General features: G+C 34.4%; 1 protein-coding gene across 7 annotated transcripts in view; it reads right to left on the bottom strand.

Moving 5' to 3' along the window:
* The window catches only part of kcc (solute carrier family 12 member kcc), a 479,479-nt gene that overhangs the window by 333,423 nt on the left and 134,486 nt on the right, over positions 1–11,570 (bottom strand). The window lies entirely within an intron of this gene.

Genomic DNA, 11,570 nt, shown 5'->3' with positions numbered 1-11,570 from the left:
AATTGATGTAAGGTAAAGTAAAGGCAATCTCGGCTCTCTTGACGACCTTTTTGTGCTGTTGATGTATCGCGACCTTTTGAATATATTGGATGAATAGCCCGACGTGTTGTACCGCTATTTCGTTGTAAGAACCTTTTTATTTCGTTACACGCCATTTTGGCAGAATATATGGCGTGTGCTCGTACGAATTAAGGTTCATTTATATTTATGATAAACGTGGTATACATGGGCCAAGTTTGTGCGGATGTTACGTTAGACATAAATACGTTAATAGCGACTTCTTTATATTATAAAAGTGGCAGACGAATACGTAGTCCATCCACTTAATTATAAAAGGATTCTGCTACCCATGGACATTTGTAATAAACCTCAGACGTGTCCCTATAAATATTATTACGAGAAGCGGTCTATTTAACTGAAAATCGTCTACGGTGTTGAGGTAAATTGTTGTTAGGTAAGGTAAAGGCAATCTCGACTCTTTTGACGACCTTTTTGTGTTGTTGATGTATCACGACCTTTTGAATATATCGGATGAATAGCCCGACGTGTTGTACCGCTATTTCGTTGTAAGAACCTTTTTATTTCGTTACACGCCATTTTGGCAAAATGTATAGCGTGTGATTGTACGAATTACGGTTCATTTATATTTACTACATTAAACCTGCTAGAAACGGGTGTGTTTGTGCGGTTGTTAAGGTAGATATAAATACGTTAATAGCGATTTTTTTTATAAAATAGGAGTAGCAGAAGAATATGTAGCCCATTCACCTGGGTGTAATCAACCTCAAAAGTGTCCGTATAGACATTTTTACAAGTAGTGGTCTATATTAGTGAAAATTTAGTCTACGCTTTTGAGGTAAATTGATTTTTGTTAAAGTAATTGCAATCTCGGCTCTCTTGACGACCTTTTTGTGCTGTTGATGTATCGCGACCTTTTGAATATATTGGATGAATAGCCCCACGTGTTGTACCGCTATTTCGTTGTAAGAACCTTTTTATTTCGTTACACGCCATTTTGGCAGAATATATGGCGTGTGCTCGTACGAATTAAGGTTCATTTATATTTATGATAAACGTGGTATACATGGACCAAGTTTGTGCGGATGTTACGTTAGACATAAATACGTTAATAGCGACTTCTTTATATTATAAAAGTGGCAGACGAATACGTAGTCCATCCACTTAATTATAAAAGGATTCTGCTACCCATGGACATTTGTAATAAACCTCAGACGTGTCCCTATAAATATTATTACGAGAAGCGGTCTATATAACTGAAAATCGTCTACGGTGTTGAGGTAAATTGTTGTTAGGTAAGGTAAAGGCAATCTCGACTCTTTTGACGACCTTTTTGTGTTGTTGATGTACCTATCGCGAACTTTTGAATATATCGGATGAATAGCCCGACGTGTTGTACCGCCATTACGTTCTAAGAACCTTTTTATTTCGTTACACGCCATTTTGGCAAAATGTATAGCGTGTGCTTGTACGAATTGCGGTTCATTTATATTTACTACATTAAACGTGCTAGAAACTGGTCGTGTTTGCGCGGCTGTTACGGTAGATATAAATATGTTATAGCGATTTCTTTTAATAATATAGGTGTAGCATACGAGCATGTAATCCACCGGTTGGCAAGTTACAGTATTTCGTGGAAATCTCTAACTAAGTCCATACAGAACAGGGATTCTACCTGAAGCCTAACACAGATGAGTCTCCACCCATATGTAAATTAACATCCTCATTCTTCCACAGAAACGCAAAAACTGTTAAAACTCATCGGTTGAATTATATTGCTTTTACCACCTTTCAAACAGCCCTTTGAAAACGGAACTAAATCTATTATTCCTCCCCAAATAATACTAAATTGAGAAACAGCAAGATACGAACAGATCTAGTACCTATACTATTATAATGATTTTTATAATACAATCTATTTAATACCTTTCTTGCTATAAAAATAGTTCGCAGCATATTTTCAAAGCAAACATTCCCACGTATAAGCACTCTATATTAAAAACATTATTTTAATTATTCCTTGCCTCCATACGGCTCTGTGTTGCAACGTTAATGTAATGACCGAAGTTGGGTCTTGATGAGATTTTTAATTTAAAAGCAGTAGTAGTAGCCGGAATCGTTCAATATTTATTAAGGGCGCGCTTTCTATGTATAAGAGATGCAATTTAAAAGTGGTAGAACATTTCGTTACTTCAACACTACTGTTTGCGTAGGATCTCGGATTTGAATCCCAAGGACCTCTGATGTTTCCATTAGTTGTACGCATATAACACTAAGTATTTATCAGTTAGTCTAAGAGGAATTCCCGACCATTCTTCCTAAAATTATGAAAGAACTATGATATCTGCCAATACTCACGTATTCCCTCGACACTAACCTAAACTATACGTATTCGTCACTCAAATATTCGTGACGTCACAAAGACTAAATTATTAGTAGTCAAACCTCTACGAAGCAGTATGCTTGGCTTCTACTAATCCCCATGATTCCCAATAGTCTACACTAGGCTTCTGCTAAACCATACTAAATGCCAACCTTACCAATCTTGATCCTGCATAGAATATATCGAAAATATTGATTAATCGTAAATACATCTGCAACAATAAGCATTATAAATAATTTTGATAGTAAACATTATGTACAAAGAGTAGACACTTCATTCGTTTCTCTTCTTATTTCAAAGTAAATTGCGTTCTACTGGACTGCGAACAAGACTAGCCAAAGTGCATTTTGAATGATTCAATAAAGGTTGTGGATAGAAAAACTAAAATTTGGATGTTCTGAGCCTCAAATACGGGTGGGGTCAAGCAATTTTCACCCGTTCTATACATAAACGCCGTAATCTGACGGTCTGTATGCAAATTGCGGGCCCAGCGATTGGCCCGGCTGACCTAACATTATTATTTATCAACCCCATCGTTTAAGGAACTTTGTTATATTGAATGTTCTAATATTTAAGTTACCAAGTTAATTATAAGTTATTGAATAATCTCCGCCTATTTATTTGAGTACATATAGAAAAGGAATATTCATAGAAAATATGTAAACAATCCCATTCTATATAGTAGAAATAGTAATAGTATACTAGAAATAGTAGGTATGTAACATGCGTGTATAATGTATATTTAGCAAATGATCATGCTGTTTGTCTGTCGCTCAAGAAACAACTGTGAAAACCCAAATAAAACAGGGATCCTACCTGATCTGTCATAAAAGTCATGATATAAGGAGTAAATTAGAATCCTACAAATAACTTTATTATATCAGCGCTTCCACACGCTTCAAACCAGAAGATAACAAGATTACAGAACTGTTGTAGACCAAAAATACAAGACCGTATGCGTAGGTACCACAAAGAGTTCTACGATCTTAAAATAGTAGTATTGGTACGCGTATCGGAAAAAATATTTACCAATCTCTAAATTAGTTATCATAAATAAGAAATAAAAGAAAAATATTTAAAGTGAGATCTATCTGTGTCCGTTAAAAGTACTAACCTAACCTAACCTAATACCTAATATGTAGTACTTAAATATAAATACTATCAACAGGATCACAAATTATATATATACCTACATTATAACTTATAAGCAATAAAATTTCATTTTATTCCACGTCATTAAACGTAACGAAATCCGTACTTTACACAAACAACCGATCAATTAGTCAATTTATATTTTAGTGCAATCCATTTTTATTCTCCATCCAATTTATTCCGAAGTTCGCGCCGGCCGCTAATTACGACTTTAAATGAGTCGTTTAATAAATGGTTTGTCCATCAACGTCATTCGTCAAGTTTTTGTGCTGAAATCGTTTATTTTTTGCTACTACGGAACTTAGGTTTAACTTTTCAGTGTTTTCAGTTGTTGTTAAGCTTAAACGAATACCCACAAAGTCTTAAACTTCAACTTGCAGCGGCGACGCCTCTGCTATTATTTAGGTCTCATTGACAAGTGTTAAGTGCTGTGTTCTTGTTTAAGAGTTATAACAAAGTAGATAACTTACTACAAAAGTCGTAGCTTTTTTAAATAGATTAGTGGCGGGTGTGGTGGTGGTGGTAAGTGGTCACTGCTGCCCATTGACATCTTCAAATTCAAATTCAAATTCAAATCTCATTTATTCAAAATTGATTCATATAGAATACTTTTTGAAAGTCAACAAACTACCACCGCTTCGGAAGGTATTTCGCTATGGAGAAGAAGCGGCGCAAGAAACTCCATACGTGTTCAACTTTTTCCATGCAGAAGAGAGATGATACCTGAGTTACAGATGCGGTGCCACTCTTAAGGACTAAGATTGCCTCCAACTTAATATAGGTCACATTTTATTTCACACTCTCTCCTTCTATTTCATAAAAAAACACCTATTTTTTTGAGTTATAGAAACAAGAAACGAATTTACAATATTCGTACTTAAGCGGTTAATACATCTCATAAAATAATACTGCATCGAATAATTCAAACAAAGGAAAAGAAAAGAAAAAGAAACAAAAGAAAAACCCCACATCCATTAGCGACAGCGTTCACGCGAATTTTCCCGGACAGACATTACTTACGATTTTATCAAAACACTTTAAAAGTACTTCTTAACTTCATTCAAAGACTTATTAAACATTTACCAGTTCTTATTAGTGATCGAAGATTTACCACGACTTACTTGAGCATCGTTTGAGATGCAGGGCTTGCAGTTTCATATCGAAGCTTTTAGGTCAAACCAATACGAAAACTCTGAGAGCCAACTATAAACTATTCCATTACCGAGGGAATACAATCATATTATCCACTTCAACAAATCTTTTGCATACCAAAAATTAGCTGTGTGCTAGTTATGCTAATAGATTTGTAACATATAAGCCATTAATAAAAAGCTGTTGAATATAGCTGATGATTTAATTTGGTACTTGTTGAAATGGTGTGATAATATTAATCGTATACATTCCATCTTAGTACTAAATGGCAACAACAGATCTGTGGCCGACCTTAAAAAAAACATCATAACTTTATGGGTTTCATTATAGTTATCTATTGCTAGTCAAATATACATTTACCTAGCATTATAGGCATGGTATTTAAAAACGATGTCAAGTGTGTAAACGATGAAATACATAACTATGGTTAATGGTCACTGGTCTAAACCCTTCTTATTATGAGAATTAAGCCATGCCCAGCAATGAGATGGCAATGGACTAAGGATTATAATGATAATTATGGACGTCCATTATATAAATAAATAAGTACCTAATCATGCTACGAGTAATAATAATTTTCTGAAAACTCACAACACAACCTTATCCCTAAACAAACTTTACAATATAGAACACTAAACCAGGCGAATAAATTTCGATACACGAAACAGTTTTCTGCGAAAATTGAGGCAACTTATATCGAGCTATGATTCTCCATATCCAAATACCAATCTGCTAAGTTATCTAAACCTATGAATAAAATTTGCTCCGCTCTCCGCCACACTCCAACGAATTTGCATATCAAAATGTTCGACTAAACCGATTAACTGAAGATGGCCGTTGTAACCCCATTTCTTACAAGATACAGTTACTACAGTTTTCCTTATGCGATTTTTCCGTGGATCCCTAAATATATACGCTATCGTTGTGGTATTTATATAATCTGTCTTACGTCTATATATTTCTGTGAATGTGTGTGTGCGTGTGTGCATGCGCGCGCGCGCGTGTTTATGTCTGTGTGTTTGTTTACGTGAATTAAGATGGTAGCGCTCTTTAGCGTTTATTTATGGCATAAGTGTATAATATGGTCGAATTTGATGGATAAAGTTGGCCTTTACGAGGCTTTCCTTTAGCTTTCAGCTAGCATAATGCACAACAATTTCAAATGAATGTGATATTTTGTACATACTTAACTAAAGAAGATCATGGGCAGCAATAATATCATTGGGTTACATGTTATTTTATAAATATGTATTAATAAAGTTAGTTACGTACAAGTGTCCCAGAAAGCAACGTTACTTTTGTCATGTAAGAGCTCTAGATTCAAAGCAACACAATGGATGAAACCAATAGAGTTCAGGTATTGAAGGTTCTTGAAGCTTTCCAATATTTCAATCCGTACAGAATAGGATTTTGTATAAAGTCGGTTACATAACAAATGAAACTACGAGAGGTAGCTTCATTCGATGGAAGAACTCAACTTTATCTTTTTAGGTTGAAGAAGCGAAGGAGCATGCAGTTCACCGTATGGTAAGTGGTTGCTGCCATCCATAGACAGCTTCATACAGACGAGGAATTCCAACTGACTTCGATTACAGATGATCCCCACTTCTAAAGACTAACTTAGCTATTAAAAATGAATCTATCCAATTTTTGTCTACCAAAGCTATAACAATTTCTAGTAGATAGAAAATATCAATCGTCGATGATTGTTCCGCGAAACATTGGATAGATCGTTTATTAATAACGGGCGCTTATGCTCTAATCCAACCGGAGCTAGTCACAAATGTAAAAATAGCTCGTATACGTCATATTATATACATGTTGTAATGATAACTACATGCTATTTAACCAAACAACAATGTAATGGTAGTCGATACTTCATATGAATAAGGCAATTCTCGGAATAATGTTCAGTTTAATTGCCTAATAACCGTATCAATACGTCGTTATTCGATATTCGAAAATAGATCAGTATTGTTTAACAGAAATATATTAGTAATGGATACTTAACTATTGTAGAAAGATTAACATTGTTTACGCTAAACAATAATGTTTATCTTAATTTATGAAAATAATAGGTTCAACTTGACGAGACTAACGATCATAGACTATGATAAATATAACTAGCAATTATTAAATCAAAAAGCTCAAGATTTAAAACATAGCTTATGTCACTTCCACAATTTAGGCGAATCCAACGACGTCTCATGTAAAATTCGTCAAGCCGTGTTGGCAATAGGGAGTCCTAATAAAAAGCAGTATTTTATATTATACACAGGAATCATATTTTATATATTTGTAGTGTTTAAGTAGCCTACCTAACTCAACATTTAAATATATTTTAAGTTCTAATCACAATCATTTCAAAATTAGTCCTGTCTATCTATTACGGTTCCGGAGGTATAGCCCCGTGACAGACGGACAGACGGACAGACGGACAGACGGACAGACGGACAGACGGACAGACGGACAGACGGACAGACGGACAGACGGACAGACGGACAGACGGACAGACAGACAGACGGACAGACAGCGAAGTCTTAGTAATAGGGTTCGGTTTTTACCCTTTGGGTACGGAACCGTAAAAACAAACAAACAATAAATTAAATAACTATTATTTGGGTTGTAGTAATTCAAATAACCATATGAGCTTAACAAAAGCCTTTTACTACAATATTCATACTCGTATATATGGATGTAGACTTGGTCTCAAGATGTCTCGAGTTGACTGTTTTTCTTTCAGCTTTCTCTTTGTCAAAACATCTCATTATAAACCGTCCCCTACACTAACAAGTCTGAACTAACGAATATGACAAAAATAGCAAACATTTGTCTATCCTCACTAAAATCTTTTTAACTTAGGCTTTGTAATAACATCATATCATAAACAAGTATTCTTGACATCTACTACATACCGCTTTCTTACCCGAATACGGTGGATCGTAGTTTTCGAGCGTATGTACTCGTATGTATGTACATATGTAAGTCTTATTATTTGTTATGTTGAAAAGCCCAAACGGTTTGACGGATTTCAACATAATGATGTGTCATTGAATTTGCCTAAATTGTGGAAGTGACTTATGTTATATTTGTTCACTTTTCAGTAAATTATTTTTAAGGATTGTTTAATAATATAAAGGTATTACTGTAAAGAAAAATACTACTCAGTTACGTATAATACATACGTAACTGAGTATGAGATTATGAAATAAAGAATAGGTTAACTAAAACCTTTTAAATTAAGACTTTAGAATAAAAGGGTATCATAAACTCACATCCTTAACACTACATACCTATTTTTGTTATACATAATAACTAAGATATAACGAGAAAATACGACAAAAATAACAAACGTTTGCTTATCACAACTAGAACCGCACTAAACCCTTTCAATTCATGCTTTTAGTACGATCAACTCAAATTTAAACATCGCAGAAGTGGAAAGTTGGTTGTCGACACGACGAAATTTATCGCGTTTTGCATAAAATTACCGTGAAAGATATGACGAGGCACAGTTCCATTGTTCGTTAGTACACTCCGCAATAGCCTCTGTGGGTAGGGTTGTGCAATTTACGAAAATGCGGAGGAATAGAAAATTTTATACTCGTATAATATTCATTTCGTATTTGAGTGGAAATTTAAATTAGTTTTCGAGGGTTTAAAAATATAGAAAATCTTGTATAAAAAAGATGTACGGATAATAATATAATTTAATAGTTTAGTCGAAATGAATGTTTAAATTTTAAAGCTTTAAATTTTTAATTTATTTAAAATGTATGTAAAGATTGCAATAAATTAGTTATCAATTTGTAAATATGCATAGATATATTAAAAAGTAAATTACTAAAGTGAAAATGAGAAGAAAATAATTAAGTAGATACTTTGTCAGGAAGAGATATAAAGGGATGGATGTCACAACATGGCTAGAAAGCGCTAATTCTCTTAATTACCAGTAACAGCTATTTATGTACTATCTTTAAACGTATCTATGACTATATTAACACAGAAGCTTGTATTCTATACCTACTATAAGTAGTATCAATAGTATGAGGACCTAACACTCGATTTTATCACATCAATAAATTTAGGTAAACAAATATTTAGGCTCACAAAGTTAGGCCAAGCAACCCTACGCTCGCCCGGGCAGCTGTATCGACCGGCCGCGTTCCACGCCCGCCACCTGCAGCCTGAGCTAGATCCCCAGATTTATTTGAGGCTCACCGTACATACACGAAATTATATCAAATTCACCAAGTTAAACTGTTGCGCCCTTTATATATTATGAACACGTTTTATTACTTAAATGAGTTGTTATTACGGGATATTTGATTTATTTTGTGACTTAGAAGCAAATTTAATACTTGAACCAAATAAAAATGCGGCATCTTTTAATAATAAAATGTATCTAATAATTTATAACACTTATTAATTTATGAGACTAGACTTTTTAAAAGCATAACTACAGCTTGTTTGTATCGAAAACATAATTTTATATTATTTATTTACTTACAATTAAGTACACATTGTAAATTGAAAAACACATTCAAAGTAGATATGTATTACCAGAAAGCGTTATTATCACATACTCGTAGGTATTTTACTTGACTTAAGCAAAAATTTGGAATTATCTTTTACAAGCAATATTTGTTGGCAATTAAATAAACCATGTAAAGCGTTAAAATCAATTAACAGAAAATCCAATTATACATGTAAATTGGAAATACAAACAACCTTACACGTTAATCAAATGCAAATAGGTAGGCGTACTTCATTCAAGTTCACACCTATAGCTTCAGCGTATAGCAACACAATGATTTTGAATTGTATGGGTATGTTAATACGTATGTTGTAACTTTTTAAGATACCTACTCATTTAGAACATGAACATGTAGTTCATCTCATGGTTATACACTGCCGACTATACATCTGTAACCAGTTTCAAAATTGTAGAACCCTTAGTGGTTCGACTCCAGCAACCATAAAGGGTTCTACCACCTTCTTCTCATAACAGCAGTGTTAAACATTTCTGTATTATGGTTTGAATATGTCAGTTAGGAATATCTAAGCCTATCTGAGGTTGATTACAGATGTCCATGGGCGGCAGTAGCCACTTATTATCAGGTAGGCGGCGTGCTCGTCTGCTACTCCTATATTAAAAAAAAATCTACGTGAAATCTGTACCTGATGTTACTACCCTTGAACATTAAAACGCCATGTGTAGGTGTTTCTACCTTATCATTTTTTAACATAGAAACGCCAATATTATTTACTTCCTAGAAATGACAGTAATTACATAGGACATCAGAACAGCTGCATGCTCGTCTGATAATTGACTCTTATGGAGTGGTCGCCGTTTATGGTCACATGAATAGGCTTCCGAATTCACTTCTAGCCAGCAAAACATTATTTTTATATGACGAATTAATTGAGTTATCTATTAATTCCCACTTGGCTACTGCCGTGGACCACGGTAAGAGAGAACTAACATAAATCAAATAAAAAAACCATGCCCAATGACAGTGGCCTAATTGGTTGACGAATGTGACCATGACATAGTTTACTATAGAATTAGAATTTATTCTCTGAGGCTACAAATGAAAAACTTCAAAAGCATCTTCTACAACATTATTACAGAAAAATCAATCTTATCAAATTGGACAAATTTTAACAACGTCCGATTTGTACGAAAGCTGACAGAAATGTAGTGAAATTTACAATGGTAATTCTTGTAGCGAGCTCCACTAATCTCTATGCAACGAAGTGTCGGTCGTAATCAAATGGATATCCAGAGACAGGCTTTGAATGTACGTAATTGGAATACCTGATGCTAGCCACGGATCTGATGTTAAATGTTACGTGTTTTATATTGTCTGGAATATGTTGGTACAATTACGAGCAATCCTTTGGTAGAATGTCGTACAAGATGAAGGTAAGTTAAAAAAAACTACACTTTATATTTAATTTAGTGTTTAATTAATGACTAATGAAGCGGCAGTTTTTCACATCATTGCTCATTTGCTAATAAATTCATAAAATAATCTGCATCTCATGTAAATCTCAGGTACACTCGGTCACCTGTGACCGATCTTAGATGGGAATCTTATCGGGAGTTGCGTACCAATTTCCACGCCCACGCTCGTAACCCTTTTCCTACTTCTATATTATAAAAAAACATACGAGTACTATGTTAAGGGCACACTACAAATAGAAAAGTAAAGTAGTAGAAGTCCAAGAGGAAGAAGACTATAGGTTAGTAGTAGTAGAGATTTATTTTAATATCGAAGTAGGGGTTACAAACCGACTTCAGCACATTTATGATTTAAGTCTGTGAATTGATACTCGCTACGCCGTAGCTCCCAGGATTAGTTTGGATTTACCATTTCCATGAAAACTCAAATAGCAATTTATAGGTATTTCATTTGTTAGTTCGAGGAATTCTCGGAAACAGCTCAAATGATTTCGTCGGAACTTCCTAGTTAAACGAGGCTATTTGAGGAATCAGATTATACTGTTATGATTTCTAAAATGTCTGCTTTATCCTAGCAACTACGTGTTGTGTTATCAACAAGAACTTTTGAAATTGTTCTGGGTAATTCTACATTTAATTTTCAATTATGTAACATTTTTTTTAATAATATAAGAGTAGCAGACGAGCATGCAGTCCACCTGATGGTAAGTGGCTACTGCCGCCCATGGACATCTGTAATCAACCCCAGATAGGATTAGATATTCCTACCTGAGGTCGGTCACAGATGCGCCGCTACCACTGAGGACTAAGCTGGAACACCTTGGAAAAGTCTGTCTCCCTTACAACATAATTATGTTTTAAGTATCATCGAGGTAACTTGAAGAAAAACGTATTAAA

Source organism: Epargyreus clarus, unplaced genomic scaffold (assembly GCF_041222505.1).
Source record: "Epargyreus clarus isolate Ecla_fem2 unplaced genomic scaffold, WU_Ecla_fem_2.2 ptg000003l, whole genome shotgun sequence".
Lineage (NCBI taxonomy): Eukaryota > Metazoa > Arthropoda > Insecta > Lepidoptera > Hesperiidae > Epargyreus > Epargyreus clarus.
Note: the sequence above shows the minus strand (reverse complement) of the source record. Positions and strands in the feature narration are given on the sequence as shown.